Source organism: Pogona vitticeps, chromosome 4 (genome assembly GCF_051106095.1).
Source record: "Pogona vitticeps strain Pit_001003342236 chromosome 4, PviZW2.1, whole genome shotgun sequence".
Classification (NCBI taxonomy): domain Eukaryota; kingdom Metazoa; phylum Chordata; class Lepidosauria; order Squamata; family Agamidae; genus Pogona; species Pogona vitticeps.
Genome location: NC_135786.1, coordinates 192679651 through 192697756, shown reverse-complemented (window position 1 = coordinate 192697756; position 18106 = coordinate 192679651). Strand labels below are relative to the sequence as shown.

Genomic DNA, 18106 nt, shown 5'->3' with positions numbered 1-18106 from the left:
GAGAGCAATCCTCCTGCTCAAGAGGTTTCACCACAGTGACAGCCTTTGAGGGTGGTGCAATGTACGGAGCACTGCTGAGAGAGAAGAGGACACTGTTGATCCTGTTGAAGTTATATTCTGGTTGAGATTAGAATAAACATTACTTGTTTTGTTGCACTTCACCTTCATGTTTCAAGTCTAGGCAAGTAGGACCTTTTCATACCTCCCTGCCAATATATCTAAATGTGAGTTCATCAGCTGTCATGCAGTTGTATCAATTCAACATATTATATACAGAGGGAAGCCGTGTCCATAAGTCTTGCCATTTATAACAGCTCTCTCTACCAAAGAAGTGAAAAAATTTTAATATGATCTGTGATTTTTCTTTTTAGCAGTGAATGAAAGTGCTAGAAAAACAAGGAATCAAATTCTGACAGCACATGCTGTCCCAATGAATCTTCAGCAAGATAAAACAGCTATTCAATATTGGATAAAGACAATAGCCTTTAAGATCCTAGTATTACGCTATACCTCACCTCTTCCCTACATGCAGAATCTCTGTAGTGACAAAAGCAAACACATAACACGCTTTGGGCAAGTAATAAAAATTACACACAATAGCTTTCTTGTCTATCTATACACAGCAGAATAAATTCTCATGTGACATAACATCTTCATTTACTAATGAACCTCTCACCATGCCATACAAAGGCACCACCAGTTAGTTCTACAGCAGTTTCGGTAAGTGAGATCTAGCACTTCTAGAGCTCTTTTGTCAATTTAATCATTGGCAAAGAAATGACAGGGCCATACAACATACAGTTCAGCTAGCCCCAAAGGAGTCAATAGAATTTATTGACACTGATGACAGAATTCCATTCTAGGAGATGCACCACATTGTAGATGCTCTATCTACCACGTTAAACATTTTGGTTACATTCCAGCACATGCTTGAGCCAGCTAAAATTAATTACTATAGTTAGTTGCATCCTTCCCAGAATTTAAACTCTGAATTTTGCAGGCAGCATCCATTGCAGGAAACAGGGACTACTGCACTACTTTGAAGGACAGAATTAAAATAAACAAAGTAATAAATATAAATGCCCTCTGAATGCCCTCACCCTGGCTCTCTGAATTACAACATTTCACATTTCCCTGTCTTTAGGAATGGTATCTAAAGTATTGCTGTGATGCAATATACAAGCTACTGTAGTGTCTTTCAGTTTCTAAGCAACTGGAAGCACTACAAACACTAAATATGCACATTGAATCAATTTAATTATCATATATGTCACCTGTTGCCAGAGATGATGCCGAGTGTTGTCTTCATTGTAGGCTTGTTAAATGTACAGTCACATACTGAAAGATTGACACCACCCTTAGAGCTATTCCCAAGGGAAAAAAAAGGACTCCTTGTTGTACTAGACTTCAGGTGACCTTCTAAGTGATAATGCATGTGCACATCACTGGCAGGTTGCTTAATAATGTTAAACCTTATGATCTAATTATTCACCCCTAATAGAAAGGGCAGGGCCCCGTGGGAAAATATATATGCAGAACAATGCCATGAACTCTGTTTCGTAATATCAAGGGGGAGACACTGTCAAGTGATCCCTTCGCATGGGAAAGTGACAGCAACCTATTTCAAAACCATGCAAAACTGCAGTCCTTATAAACAATATTAATTTCTGCATTCCAAAGCAGTCTCCTGCCATGTCTTTATTTATATAAGTATTGCACAACTCAAGGACCAGTGACTTGATGCCAAACTCAGGAGATCCTGGAGTCTTCTTCTTTTGGGGGCACTTCTAGATAGAGCATTTGCTCTCCATATTTCCTCTGGTTGACTGCTGAGATTTCAGCATTTATTTTGTCATCCACGTATAGGACTTGTTTCATTCCTGAGGCATGGTGTATTTTTTATTTTGGTTTGTTCCAAGGGATATTTAAATGCTCTGGCACTTCCCAGAGGAAGTTAATTTCTGCAATATCAATCAGCTTGCCAATGAGTTTTTACAAGCAGCTCTAGAATCAGCAGGGAATCTGATCTCTACATATGAACTATATCTTGATTAAGAAACACTTTTCAATAAAGGAACTTTTTAAAAAATGGATGTTAAGCTTTCTTGGTAATGGCTCTTTCATGATGACTAGAGGTAAACCAGAAGAAAGGGGGATGGCTCCTTCCTTCATCTGGAAGATCCCTGATATCTGTTCCATGTGATATCACAATGCTGAATATGTACTTCAGAATATATGGTTGGCCAATTCTGAATCACACTCATTTCAGTGTTGTCTTCACTGGTCTGAATTTACTCTAGAATGTATACAATGGACTACATCGGAGCAATGAAGTTCTGTACCCCAGTGGAGAGCCAATACCATGCGTATCTCCATCTGACAGAGAAAACAATGAATAAACAAAGTGGCTCTCTAACAATCTGGATCTTTGGTTTTCTAGTCCCTCAGTGTGACTGTCATCAATATTTACAGTCATCTGATGAAGGGGTAAACTGAGTGATAATTAGCTCACAATGCTAGATGTACCTGAAGCAGGATAGTTCCCAATTCAGTGGATGTGGAAATCAGATTCCATCCATGGCCATAGTCAATATGCAACAACATGAGTCTGAATGAACACTTTTGATTCTGTTAATATTATTCAGTCATCAGTCTTTGCAGCATTGGACACCACTGACCATGAACTCTATTAGGTAAAAGTGCAGGACCAGAAGATCTTAACAGGGGCAGACTCCAATTGAACAACTTGTTCCTAGCTGGATATCTGAGAGAAAAGCAACTGATCTTAGAACTTAGCATCAATCCTTAATACAATCTGGATCTAGACAAACCCGTAGACATGGGCTCTGAAGAAAATTCTGAACATTTCAAACTGGGGGGGGGGGGGGAAGCAGATGCCTACCTGTAACACAGTTGTACAGGTCAACTTTTTCGTGTGTGCATCAGATCTAGCAGCATGTTTTATCTCACCATGTACAAAAGGCAAGATCAACATAACACTGAAACAATGGAACATCTGTTACAAGGAACTCTTGTACAGATATTTGCTGCTTCCTTTATACCAAGGTTTGCATCCTGACATGTCTCTAGTCTGTCTGCCTCCTTGTCCCTCTTGGTACCTCTCACTGGGCCATCATTGATGCAGGCACCTGTGACCTCCTTTTCCTGTTTGCTTCCTTGACTTGTCCTGCTGCTACCTCTTGACACCTCTCTCTATGCTATTGTCTCTGACTCTTCGTATCTTACTCTTTTTTTTTCCTACTCAAGGAGGTCCACAGGACAAAATCACCCCTTGATTATGGCATATAAATGCTGGGTCATTGCTATAGGACAAAAATGTTTTAAAATTGTTAGTTTCAGACTGGAAGGAAAAGTATGGCAAAAAAACTGGAAAAAACAAAGGGGCAGAGAAGGGAGGAAAAGGTCTGGGAAATCAGCCAAAATACCCACTTATTTTTCATTCAAACTGGTGTTGAGGGGTGACATCATCTGAATGGAAGGGGAAAAAATGAGGGAACTTCAAGATCAGTGGTATACAGTGTGTGGAGTACATGCCCCATCTGAATGAGCCCCAAGTGCAGCAAAATGTATGGAAGAGAAGAGTTTGGAAATGTTAGGGGTTTTGTTTGTTTGTTTGTTTTTTGTTTTTTGATAGTACAATTCCCAGTTGCCATGCAGGCTGGAGGATTCTGGGAAATACTGTGCAAAAAAGGTAACTTATACAAGATCTGCAATAGGTGAATTTATTTTTTGCTCATATGACTTTGCAGCTCCCATACGGTGCTTATTAGTAATAGCACAAAACAGAAGCAAAGCCTGGAATATACAGTAAATAAGTGTACATACTCACAAAAGTGGAAGACTACAATGTGCTAGTAGTCTATTTTGAAGCAGGGCTAGTATCAGACTCTGATGGCAGAAAGTGAGGAGGAATTAAAGAAACTCTTAATGAGAGTGAAAGAGGAGAGCGCAAAAAATGGTCTGAAGCTCAACATCAAAAAAAAACCAAGATCATGGCCACTGGTCCCATCACCTGCTGGCAAATAGAAGGGGAAGATATGGAGGCAGTGACAGATTTAATCTTCTTGGGATCCATGATCACTACAGATGGTGACAGCAGCCATGAAAATGAAAGATGCCTGCTTCTTCGGAGGAAAGTGATGACAAGCCTAGATAGCACCTTGAAAAGCAGAGATATCACCTTGCCGACAAAGGTCCGCATTGTCAAAGCTATGCTTTTTTTCCAGTAGTGATGTATGCAAGTGAGAGCTGTACCATAAAGAACACTGACCCCCCCCAAGAATTGATGCTTTTGAATTGTGGTGCTGGAGAGTCCCCTGGACTGCAAGGAGAACAAACTTGTCCATTCTGAAGGAAATCATCCCTAAGTGCTCACTGGAAGGACAGATCCTGAAGCTGAGCTTCAATACTTTGGCCATCTGATGAGAAGAGAAGACTCCCTGGAAAAGATCCTGATGTTGGGAAAGAGTAAGGCAAGAGAAGGGGACGACAGAGGATGAGATAGCTGGACAATGTCATCGAAGCTACCAACATGAATTTGACCCAGCTTTGGGAGGCAGTGGAAGACAGGAGGGCCTGGCGTGCTCTGGTCCATAGAGTCACAGAGTCAGACACGACTTAATGACTAAACAACAAGAACAAGTATCAGGATCAGAACTGTCAGAGATTTATGAAGTTCCACATCCCAGTGGAGGCCCAATGCCAACACTTCCACTACAGGCCTTGCTGGTGGTGGTTCTCATCATCCTGTCAGCTACCACCTTTTTAACAGCTAGCTCTGGAGTTAGTAGTGTTCAGAGCAAAAAACAAAACCAACCATATTCAATTGCCCTTGCCCTCTGAATTGGTTTCCAGGCTGGATGTATTACTGCTTGAAGTAAGTGACACTAAACCAAATTCCATGCAGCTAATGATTGATTTTTACTTCAGTACTGGTGTCTCTCACTGAACCAAAGGGCAGCAGGCTAGTTGAGGGGGTTTAGGTCAGCTTGTATGGCACACATGGCTTTGTCCTCCCACAGATAATCCCCAGGTTGCTAGGGAAATGGCTCCCCGGTATCCACCATCTGAAGTTGGGCTGATATCTGCAGAAAATAAATCTTAGCCCCAGTGGAAAAGAAACGCAAAGTGAAGGTTTGGGTGGGCCCACAGACAAGACGTTCTATACTGTTGTTGTCGCAAAAGGATGGTGGCAACAGTAGTGCAAAACATCTTGTCTACAGGCCCACCCAAACCTAGAAGCCCCATAAATTCTACAAAATCACCATTGCCAACTTTTCTTTTCCAATTAAGTAACTGTTCTGAATTGCCAGTGAGGAGGAATTTGGCCCCTACTCCTTTTCCATTTCTCACAACCCACCCAGGTTCCTAGTAAGCCTTGTCTATTTCCAACTCTTTGCAAAGAGAGAAGGAGAAGAAGCACATGTTTGTGTGAGTGCTTGAGAAAGAGCAATGTTCAGGTTTGGCTTTTGGCATGGGTCATTGCCAACTGGCAATGTGGCCCTAGAGGTTCCCCACCCTTGCAGCAACACCTAATATGAACTGATAGATAAGCAAGAGGGCATTTGAGAGCCCCAGCCTGAAAAATAATGTATCCAATATGTTCATCATTTTCCCACATAATCAATGTGGGAATCCTATAGAATTTGTCCCAAGATTTGAGAGTGTTTTTTTTAAAAGTGATTCATGTTTCCTTCATTAACCAACTTCAAGTTACAAGATGACTAGTCCTAGGAGCCAAAGTGTTTGTGCAGATACTTCCAAGTTGTTCAAAAGCAATGGGTACAACAGAATGCAGTCAAATGGGAAACTATTATAACAAATTAGGGTGCTTTTGTAAGAGGAGGGAAGTATTCTTTGTACTAGATGTAATGGTAATGCAGAGTGAAGACAAAGATATTTAAATTCAACTACACCAGATTTTGAGAGAAGGAATCTATTTATGGTTGTGGGTTTTCTGGGCTGTTTGGCCGTGTTCTTAAGATTTTTCTTCCTAATATTTCGCCAGTCTCTGTGGCCAGCATCTTCAGAGGATAGGAGTCAGAACTCTATCTGTGCTCTGTTTATAAATCTGTTTATATCACAAGAGTTGGAAGGAGAGCAAACCGATTTGCATTTATTAAGTCCCGTAGAACACAGTAGAATTTACTCTCTTCTGCACATCACCGTTTTTGTGATGCCTCTTACTTCATTTATACACTTTGTCCTAAAAAAAGAAAAGAGTGTGTGTGTGTGTGTGTGTGTGTGTGTGTGTCATCTTGCTTTTAATTTTTCTTAAACAAGTATTTTAAGAAATTTCAAAATGAGGTCATGCATCTTCTAGCTTTGCGGACACAACACTTGCCTGACTGCTTGACAAATGTTTTTATATAGAGAAACAATAAATGGTACTAGCTGTTCTGAGGTTAATGATTTTAGTGTGCTCCCCACAAACAATCATGGTTCCTGATTTATGTCACTGGGGTTTATGAGGAACTAACCAGAAGTGTGTCTAAATTAATCCAGTTGTACCGTGTAGGTATCAGTTCTTTCATCCACTTTCTACAATAACATTTTTACTGAAACACAACTTCCTTTTGTGGATCTCAAAATTTCGACTTCTATGTCCCCACCCCCATATTTTAAAGAACATAACTTATTTCAGTAGATCACAGCACCAGAATAAATATGTTGCATCCAGAATCCAGAAACCTAATTCTGACCCATATGAAAAAGCATTCTAAAGTTAATGGCCACGTGATATTTCTTTGTACCAAATCAGAAAGAGATTCCTGTGACGCCTTATATTATAACAATATTTATTTATTTATTTATTTATTTATTTATTTATTTATTGATTGATTGATTGATTGATTGATTGATTTGATTTGATTTGATTTGATTTGATTTGATTTGATTTGATTTGTATTGCACTCCCAGTAGTGTCGAGTCAATACACTGGGTGGGTTACAACATGTGTAATAGAAAACAAAAATAAAAGTAGAAATAGAAACATTAAAAGCAGCAACAATAACCCTAAAAAATTAATGGCGCTGATTAATCATACAAATCCAGAGCAGATGAGGGAGAGAAGAGAAGGGGGGGAAAGGGGGGGCAGAAGTGGTCAGCTGGGATCGGTGTGGAAAACATCCCTGAAAAGCAATGTCTTTAATTGCTTCCTAAATGTCAGCAGTCAGATGGAGCTTCTCCAGAAGCTGGTTCCATAAAGTTGGAGCCACCATGAAGAAGGCCTTTCCTCTTGTAAAAGGTTTATGGGCCTCCTTCGGGGTAGCCATCCAGAGGAGCCTCAACTGGGATGATCTTGTGGGTCGGGCAGATGATATTAAGGGAAGTCACTATGATTGATCTTTCTCTAGGTGCAACTCTGCTTTGTGAGGTGCAACTAAAAAGCAAGTGGTATCTGTAGTGGGTTTTTAAGGTGGCATGGTACTCTCCTTCTCCTCAGAACACTTTTACAATTCAAAAGATACTGAGACATTTGCTGCTCCAGCTGCACATTGTTTTCTCAGCTCTCTCTGTGGTCAACTCAGTTTGGACTGATTAAAGAGGGGTTCACAATGATTTTTTTTTTTTTTTTTTTTTTTTTTTGCAGTGATCAGTTGGCAAGGGAGAACACATCCCGCCCCCAGTCTGTTGTTTTGACAAAACTTTCTAACACAGGATGTTGAGGTGGGTACAAGAATTTGTCCAGGTGACATATTTATTTGTTTAAAATTTTCAGAAGCCATGTTTTAGGATACCTCTCCCAAGCAATATACAACAGAACTTAAAAACTATGAAACATAGCAAAATAGTATAAAGGCAGAAAACTAAAATCAAAAGTTAAATTAATGGTAAAACCAGTGGCTCCAGTAGGGTCCTTACCTAAGACATGGACAAACTTCAGAACCTGCTCCAAAGTCTATGATGATAAGATCTGGAGTACGTCAACGGGAACAGCATTTCAAAAGCCATTAGCAAAACCGTCATGCTGTCACAGCTACACAAGTAGAGATGTTGTAATTGAACTTAGAGCACAGGTAGGATTCTCCCAGAACACTCTAAAACAAGCTAAAATCCTTTTAAAATTAGCCAGGAGGACTGGGGTTAATGAGCTTACCCATAACTAGTTTAGTTGCAGTCCCAGTATTTGTTAAGATATCTTCAATAGTACAGTCTAAAGGGACATGTCACAGCAAGTGCATTGAAATTGAGGAAGTCTGGATGTGGTCTGTGCCAGACTGTCACTGCCTTTCTATTCATATCTATTTAGAAGTAATTTTTCAGTTAGAGTTTTTCCTCCAATAAACGGAGTATGTTTCACTGCCAGTTTGGTTATGGTTCATGTACTACCTTGAACTCCATAAAGGGTGCTGATGTAAGATATACAAGTGTACTGTTCTACTTACCAAAAAATACCTGGAAGATTAGAACAAAAACAGCTAGTTGATTTATTTCTCCAAAAAACTCATAGTGAACTATGGAAACAGGTTTTTGTATAGAATATGTACATTTGATATAATTCCTGCTAGAGTTCTAAGGCAGGATCGAGTGGCACCAGCCCTCAGATTTTTCATTTTACAAAATGTGTAGCACTGGCAGTATTTTAGTTTACTAAAAGAAAAGCGGCAGAACATTCTTCAACTCACCTGCGGAACAACCTTCTTGAACAATCTAAAGAGGTTTTACAATATCCTAAAATGCTGTTCTACTATACCACATATCCTTCTTTCCATCAATCTTCCTTTCTTTGTTTCTATGAATTGTGTGTTCCAGTAGAGTATTAATCACCTGATGGGAATGCCACAGATTGCACCAATCTGCTGAGAAATATATTTCTGAATCACTTCACACTAGCCAGAAGTTCATGATGTCAATGATTTATGGTCTCTGGTGAATTTCTCATTGCTGTTGAGAATTTAAACTAGTACAGCTGCTCTGGGTGATGAGGTACCAAAGGAGATTATGAGCCCACAACGATGCCTGGAAGCCCAAGTTTGGGAAAATATAACTTTAAAATGGATTGAGAAATGCTGCATGAAGGACAGAAGATGGAGTGACTCTATAGCTCAGCCCCACACCGTGACTTAAGGGTTATTTCACAAAGCATGGGATCTTTCCTGAACTGTTTCTCAGACTTCATTCAGATTAACACATAATGGTGTATGCATAACTTCAATGCCTATACCCGTCTGCTTCTCAAAATGTCTGTCACTATACATTTGCCTTCTTATATTATTTTCTGTTCCTACAGACATTACACTAAAACAAAGGTCTAGATCAAGAGAATCCTGAGCTAATCTTGCCAAATGTTTATGAAGTACTTTGAGTCTCAAACCACTGGTATTATTATTCTTAAAAATGACAGAAGCAACACAGGAGGGGAGGTTTGTTTTTTGAATGGAAAGGAAACACTGACTTCTAAATCATTCCCAGGATCAGCTCTATGACATATTTCTAAATGGGTTGCCTTCAAAAGCATCTAGTAAATTTTTCTTTCAACCTAAGTTCTTTTTGGCATGTTAATCAAAAACAGATCTTTCCTTCAAGTCTTGACTGCAAAAGTCCTATCTTTCTTCCCTTTGCACATTTTTCTAAAGATTTGTTATTCCTTTTTATGGATTTATTTTAAAACCCTATAGAAAACTTCAAAGAGCTGCGAAATGGAAGTAACACTAAGCATAAGTTTTCTGTGGTCCCCCCTCCCCTCATTTGAACATGGACACACACGCACACGTCTCTTACTCTTCCATATCCATTATCTCCGTTTTCATGTAACAGCTCTGAAAGGAGGACTGACATTGTTTTCCATATATTACAAGCAGCAGTATGAGGCAAATGAAAGTTCTTCACCTACACCGGAGGTTTCCTGGCTGCATCTGACGTCAGCTCATTGCTTAAGCTCTTAGCTGCTGGATCAGCACATATTCCATTTCAATCATCTAGTCTTCAAACCCACACAGATAATGATATGATATAAAACTATTTCATAAATGCAGTGCATTCATGATTAATATAGTGTTCAGTCATGAGCCTACCAGTATTTATCATGTTATCATCAATACAACATAAGAACTTTTCCAGAACAAAACACAACATCATTATTGTCATAATTTACTTCCCTATCATCAGAAGAAGCCACATGGGAACACAATAATCACTTTGAGTACTTTTGGGAAGAAAGGCAGGGTAAAAATATTGTAAATATTGTAAATAAATGAAATAATAAATACATGGCCAGGGTAAAACTCCTTTTTTGACTATGCATATGCACAATATACTGGCAATCAGCTCTGCTGGAGGACTGAAAAGATGCAGTTTATATCACCTCCACAATTAAGCCATTGGGCAACTTAGGGTGCATACAGAGGCTGATTCATCTCACATTTTGGACTGCTTTTGGCACAGTAAGTATTAATCTGTTTTCCAGCAACGACACAATGTCCAGGCAACTGCAAACTAGCCCAAACCTTTTTCATGGCTATCCACACCTTTCTAGATCACTGGCATGGGCTGCTGATTTTGTTGGGTTTTTGGACAGGTAGTATTATTTTGTTTGAGTTTGGTTTCCAGCATGTTTGGTTGATGGCATTGAACCAAAGTGGCACTGGTGGGTGTTCCATATCACATAGGTGGTAAACCAATGGTATGCCACTTTCCAATATATGTATATTTTAAATTCCAGCTTTACCCCACTACCCTGCAGAGCAGGAGACAGGAAAGGGCATTGAAGGAGACAAGAGAGGACAGCAATGGAAATATTTCTCTTAGCTTTTTTCATCAGATCACTTTGAGGTGTGGTTTGGTCTCTTGTTCTGAATGCAGGTGCTTATGTTTAAGTGCAAAGATCCCTCTAAATGGCACACCACACTTTGAAGCAACCCTTTTTAGCCCAATCCAGTCCAAAATAACTTGACAGTATACTCACATTCTTAGTTCAACTCACAATCATCCCAGTTTTTGATTCTGGTCTGTCTATTATTTAGCATTTTATTTATTTTATTTAAAAGATTTTTATTCCACCTTTCTCCTTAAAAAGGACCCACTATGATAGAAGTCATATACCTCAGTCTAAGTTCTTTTTCACACAAAATGTCTGTCAACTTCTTCCACCTTGTCCCTCCTCGCTCATACTTTAGGGTTATTTCTGGGGTTCATGATAATTTTAGTGCTTCAAAGCTGCTATCAATGCACAGATTACAAAATACTGTAACATCAGAAGATATTTTAAAAATATTTAATGGTATTAAGTTTTTCAGAAGTATATCTGTCTACTCTAGTGAAAAGGACCAGTCTAATGCTCTGTTACCTATGTAGCCCAATGGTTTAAATATGCCACTAGAACAAGCCACACCAAATATATGTATTTGCACTAACTGCACAAACTGAATAACAGCACTATTTTCTAAATCTTGAAGTGGCCAGACTGGCATACATTCAGTGCAAGCAAGCAAGCAGAGAATAAGCTTCAGACAGAAAAACTAAGAACAGACCACAGATTTTCACAAGAATAAGGTCCTAGTGCCCAGCACCACTTACTCAGAATACTTTTGATTAGCTGTTTGCAGAAGGAGAGATCAAATAGACTGATCTAGTTGTTTTTTCCAAATAATTGATTGGCAGGATTCAAACTATGGTAAGTGAAAGTTAAAACAAATGTTAATAGGGCTGAACTAGACAATGCAGTTAACTTGACATTAGAAACATAGCATCCTTAAAAGGAAAACACAGTCTTTTTATTCTTCTAAGAGCTTGCCTTGCTTTGCATTTAGAAAATTAGCCTGCTTTTGTTTGTAACTGGTCATGAGCTCTCAGTCACATAGCTCTGGAGTATTTGTGTGACTAGTGGATAATATTATAACAGAAGGAAGTACATTTTGTCTTAATGTGTGATTTAACCCATAGTGAGCGGAATTCTATCTGAATTATGTTGTTTATCCTAGAGAATATGATAGAATCCTATCCTAGAATCCTAGATTTCTCAGTTTCAGAAGTGGAAAATTAGCTTCCTTATGTTTGGTGATCCGTGGTTCATTTTCAACTTGATTGTCCAGTCACTGGACCCCTGAACAATTGCCTCTTCAGAAAGAAAACGTTTTATCCCTTCCTAATTATTTATCCTGTTCTCAAATAAAATGCATGCAAAGCCCTTGGTTGGTTAATCAGGAAATCACCCATGCATTAATATTTTGTATATGCAGTTCTCCATCCAGCTAGACACAGATGCCAGCTTCCACATACAGTGTATATGATTCATAGCTTGATCAAGTCAAATGCGCTACAATTGTTTGTCTGACTGAAAAAAATGGGTGCAGTCACACAACAAGCCACGGATTTGTAGAAACACAAATGATGCTCAAGCGTCAAGCTGGTGTTTGCTACTCCACAGCTCCTATTCCTAGCCAGAGCAGCTAAATAAGCTTATGCTAGTTTATCATATCATCCGGCAGTTAACAATTTCCTTCCCCTGATTCATTCTATCCCAAATAACCAAAGGAAGAAGCCAAGAACACATCCTGGATTTTTCATCTTATTCATGGTAAGGGGTCTTACCAGTTTCTGCCTGCCAGACAACATAATAATTTGCTTAGCTATTCTTGACTTGTTGCACTGTTTGACACACCCAGTAGCAAGTTATGAATGTGATGGGGTGGGTCATTGCCTTCTTAAGGTAATGTTTCTATGAGGCAGTTTGGGAAGTTATCAATAACAGCAGAAGACCAACAGGGAAGGGCATATCTAACATCAACTTTCTGGGCAACAGGAAAAAAATAAAAACTGATCAATTCACAATGGCATTTTACAAAATTTTAAACTCTATTGTATATATGCATTTGTTGGTTTACTTTCTGTAGTTTCTCTTGAAATCACTCATTAAAAGAAGGAAAGTATATCAGTTATTTAAATAAATAAATACAATTTTCGAGTGTGGGTGCCTCACATCAGACATTTAATCCATTATTTAGGAAGTCGTTTAAGCAGTTCAGTGTTCAGCTATGCCAGTTTGGAACACTGCTGTGGAGACATCATGTCTCTAAAAACAGGCCACATAGTTAGCCATAAGTATGTGTTTCTAAGACCCATTTTAAGCATCTACAGTTATCCCCATGGCTATGATGTGGTTTAGTCAATTTCAGATGGACTAATCAAATGCTTCAGTTCATGCGTAAGTGCTTCACATAATGATGATAGCTGGAAGAGTTAGCAGTCTGCAGAGTGAAGCTCAGGTGAAACATCAGACTTCATTTCAGAACCACTTTTAAATTCAGTGTTGATGCTAGCAAATATCACTTTTACACTGAAATTGCAGACATGGGCAATGTCCAAATGGCTTTAATTATCACTAGTGAAAATAGCCCTAGAGACAGAATTAAGACAGAACACATCGTTTTCAATAAACAAGCTAAAGAGAAAGAGTGTTGCTGTAGCTCTTGCTCACCCACAACAATTCTACCTGGTAGCAACAGCAGTGACAAACAATTATGCAGTGACAGTAAGATGTTAGAATCCCTACTGTTGCAGACACATTAGTGTCCTCCTGAAATGTTAAGTTATTTTCTCTGTAGTGCTGAAGGCCTGTGGTGGGTCGGCTCCACTGATCAGCTGGAGATTCTGTTTAGAAGTCTTCTTCATGCTGTTTATGCTGACAAACCTACTTCACCGCAAACCTAACACTGCCACCTTTTTTGTTTACATACCTCGTTTTCAGGACATCACGGTCCTCATCTACTAATCCAGCTCAGTGTGAGAGGAAAGAGTGCTCTTTTATGTGAAGTTGGTTAATTATCTTTCTAGAAGGCATTCACTCAAAACGCCACCTGAAGAGACCTCTTGCTGTCCATGTTTAATTACTGCTTGCATTCCTGTATAAACAGAGATTTCATCAAAACAAAGCTCTCCTTTTTTAGAGACTGAGGAAGACCTTTATAAAAATAAGTTGGTATTGGGGATGGTTAGCATTTGGATGTACATTTTTGGGGTAAATTCAAAATAATTAGTGCATGAGAAACGGTTTGGATAGTTATGGGCCTCATAGTTTTTCATATATTTTTTCTAATTCCTTATTCTAATATGCTTGCTTAATTATTTATCATGTACACAGAAAGTATTTGCATTGTTTATGGAAAATACAGTCACTTATAAAACATACAGTATATAAATTTGACCTGTGGATATGTGTGTAAAGATACTTGCAAGTGTTCTACTGAAGGAGTTGGGGTGTGCCTATGCAACTGCTTTTCTACTCTACATTTCTGCAAAAGGATATTGTCCATAGGGTTAAATCCAATGTTATTCCAGATAGAGCAGATAACTGGAAAACCGTGGAGCTTACATAGGTAGTGTCTAAAAAGATTCAGTGGTTTGACTCTTGTTGAGATTGACATTGTGTTTAGCACATGCATTTCAGCTGGAACATCAACACAATTTTTTGCTTCAAGTTCAACCTAAACCATTACACTTTTCCTTTTCAACAAAAACAGCCAGGTTCTTTTTTGACGTAGTTCCATGTGGCATTCCAATAAACTAACTGTACAAATAAGTATTAAAAGGTTCTAGCCAAAGGCAGGTTCACAGTCCCCAGGATTGGTATATTACTGAAGTATAAAGAATGTTGTTTAAATATTGACCAACAGCTCTCAAGCCTTCATTTTCAGTTTTATGGATCAAATGCCATCCATATGTTTTTAATATTTTGCATTTTGCCTAAGTTTCAACTGAAGCAAATAGCTGCAATTTTGAGTTACTGTACAGCATCTGAGTTGTGAAAGATAAATGGCGGCGGGGGGGGGGGGGATACCACTGCTGCCATAAACAAATATACCAGCAGAAACTTAAGGAAGCATGGATTCAGCTTCACACTGAGACCTATGAACCAGTGTTATTTTCTTTGGATGAAAAAAGATAATTAGTAAGACATCCGCTGGACTGTTGTGCCACCACAATCTCTAGAGGATGCACTCCCTAGTTTGCCCTGACATTCAGTTATTTGCCCTTTCCCATCTTGCTTGACATGGAAAAGAATTCACTCAGCATGCTCACTGCCAGAAGTGCCTCCCCAGTGACACAGTTGGCAATATGAGACCTTTGCAACTCCCAGTTCTACCAATGAAGCAAAGGAGATGTTTCCAATGAATTGTGCTCTTAGTTTCTCTTGTTCCATCTATGCCCTTCGCTACATTATTGGCAAGTCTACCATATTAATTAATGCTCCCTGGTCAGTTTGGAGAACCATCATGTCCCCTTTTGTCTCCTTCAAAGAGTTTATTTAAGGCTGTCTTTGGTTTTGAACATTCTGTACCTTGTTTGTGAAGTGAGCTTGTCTGCTTGGAATTGAATCATATATTTTTTTTTTACACACATGGAATTTGCCAGTTATTAAGTTTTCTGGAAACATCTTGCTTGCTTCTTAAGCTCTAAGTGTGGTTCTGATAACAATGATATGATCACTGTTCATTTGACAATCATCTGGTGAGACATATGTTAAGATGAGAATTTGTAAGTGATTTAACTGAGATCAAGCTATCAGGTTAGAATAGAAAAGGTTATCATTGTGATTCAACCTGTGCACATGAAAAGAGTATAAAAGAAAAATAAGAGCAGACACCAGATGTTGAAGACATTACTGTAAGAACTTCCACTGAATTTTAACACATGTACATATAGCAGTTCAAGGTGTTAAAATCTAATTTTCATTCCTTGTGTGTGGATTTCAGCTCAGGGCTTTCAGCTGTTTCAAATAAGGATCGCATTTGCTTCTTCCTTACATTTTTGAATGGGAAAAGAAGGAAAAGTTGTTCTGAGGGAAAACACCTGCATTTTCTTCCTGTTGCACTATACAGAATCTCCTGCTTCTCTTCAAAGTCCATGGAATGAACAGGCTGTTGAAACGTAGGGAGGCTCAGAAAAAGCCTCTGGACAAAAAACAAAAAACCAAAAATTCCTTTGAAGCAAAGGTATGTTTTGGGAATATCATCCAATGGTTAATTTATCTTACTAATTACAGGATCAAAATTATTTCAGATGAGAATAAATATTTAAAAATACATCATGTATAAAATGAGTGGGCAAGAAGCAGCCTATGGACTGCTTCCAGGCCTCCCTCTTCATTGCAGGGAAAAACTCATCTTCTTCCAAAATCACTGTCACTAAAATTTGGCAGTATGGCAGAAGCAATTGAAAAAAAAAAGTATTTAAGTACAAAGCAAATGGGCACATACATTTTATTTTAAAGCAGATCCAGTCATATACTGTACTGCTAAATCTAGAAGTGCAGGCACTCATCATGACAATTTCCACAGCCAGCATCCTTTGCAGGAGAGTTCCCCCCCCAACCTGCATGACAGGCAGATGGATTGGGGGATAGGTCTTTTATAATGCTAATAGCGTATAATTATCCACTCAGGACTGAGCCATATTCAAATACTTTACATTAAAAACAAGGGCAGCTTGTAACAACATACTGTTCCTGGAAAAATGGACACCTCCCTCAGCTGTTGTGTAGCTTTAAGCCCAAATCGAACAAGAAGCCTAAGGGGAGAAACAGATGATGTCATAGTCCCTCCTGCTCAGAACGTCCCAGGGCTTTGAACCTGTGAGCCCTGGCTCCATTACAACAATGAGAAGGACCATGCTGGAGAGAGGCATGACCTAACCAACTCCCCTCTGGCATCTCCCACACAAAGCTTTCTAGATAGACCACAGAGGTTTCTGTGCAGAAACGTCAGAGCGAATTTTGAGTTTTATGAGCTCCTAGATTAAACAGGAAAAAAAAAACCTACATTTTCATTGAAAAAACCTTTATACTACTAATAGGGCACAAGACATACAAGTCCTTCTTTGCTAGTCTAATATGATGATTTCCTGAAAAGCACTACACAGATGGGGGTGGGGGGGAATCAGTCAACAACTCTAACTCCTGCAAAATCTACATGGACGAAGCAGACGATACCTGTCAAATTGACTGAGGTCATTCATCAGGCTTTATGTTCCCATAAATAAGTCTGTCTTTATTGCTCAGAATCAGCATGAATCACCATCAAACTGACTTTTTCCACCAGGGCCAATGTACAAATCAATGCAGTTAGCCATTTTCTCAGTATAAGGCAAAACAAAAAATAAAAACAAAACTATTGCCTCTGAAATGAGGATTAATTCAATTAAAGCATAAAACAGAATTACAGCTGCACATTTTAATGAGGTGTGGTTTAGTGACAGAGTGGTAGACTAGGACTCAGGAGGCCTTGATCATGGCCCATTTGGCCATGGCAACTCACTGGGAGAGAATGGAGCTAGTAAAGCCATTCCTTAAACATGTCATTCACCTTGAAAGCCCTATTAGGGTCACTATAAGTCAGTTTTGACTCTATAGCACATAACACATGGACCACCGAGCAGGAGAAGTTTGAGGGCCAGGTTGGTATCCAACACAAAGGCAGCACTGACTTTAACATCATCTATATTTCACAGTGATGAAGCATTATGGGTCATTATGCACTACTGGCACAATATATCTACCAGACATCAAGATGAAGGGTGCTGGGATATGACAGATTCATGGAGGTGAATGAGAATTCCATGTTCACACATAAGTCCCACACCCATGAATGGGACAATGCTACACCAGTGGTGCATATTTCCTATAGGAAGGTATAATGGCAGATAACTCATGGCTTAGTCATTGTATAGCACTGGGGACATAAAACCACCTGCATGTATAGATAACTCCTCCCAGCAAAACAAGCAACAGGATGACTGAATCATTCTGTATTTGTATCTCACAAATCATAGTAGAAATCCTGGCACAGAGAACGTGGTAAAAGCAAGCATTTTGCAATTCACAGTACTGGGAGCACTTTCACTAGCTGAGGCTGGTTTGCTAGCAGCAAGTTCTCCAAAATGAGATTATTTAGCCACAGTTTCCTACAGTATGAACTCACATATTATGTAAAGTGCGTATATTTCCAGGGAGGGTACAGTAACTGCATTGATGATCCATAGGGTCTCTTCCAGCTCTGCAGTTCTAAGATTATGATGATGATTAGTATGTTGCAGCAAAAGAATGCAAAGGCCAAAAATCTCGTGAGAAAGTCCACAAACACACACACAC

General features: G+C 39.1%; 1 long non-coding RNA gene across 1 annotated transcript in view; it reads left to right on the top strand.

The window, feature by feature from the left end:
- The window catches only part of LOC144589321 (uncharacterized), a 28952-nt gene extending 21285 nt beyond the window's left edge, over positions 1–7667 (top strand). Inside the window, exon 2 of the long non-coding RNA XR_013545382.1 lies at positions 7613–7667. This is a non-coding gene — a long non-coding RNA (uncharacterized LOC144589321). The remainder of the gene's footprint in view (positions 1–7612) is intronic.
- The last annotated feature ends 10439 nt before the right edge of the window (positions 7668–18106 follow it).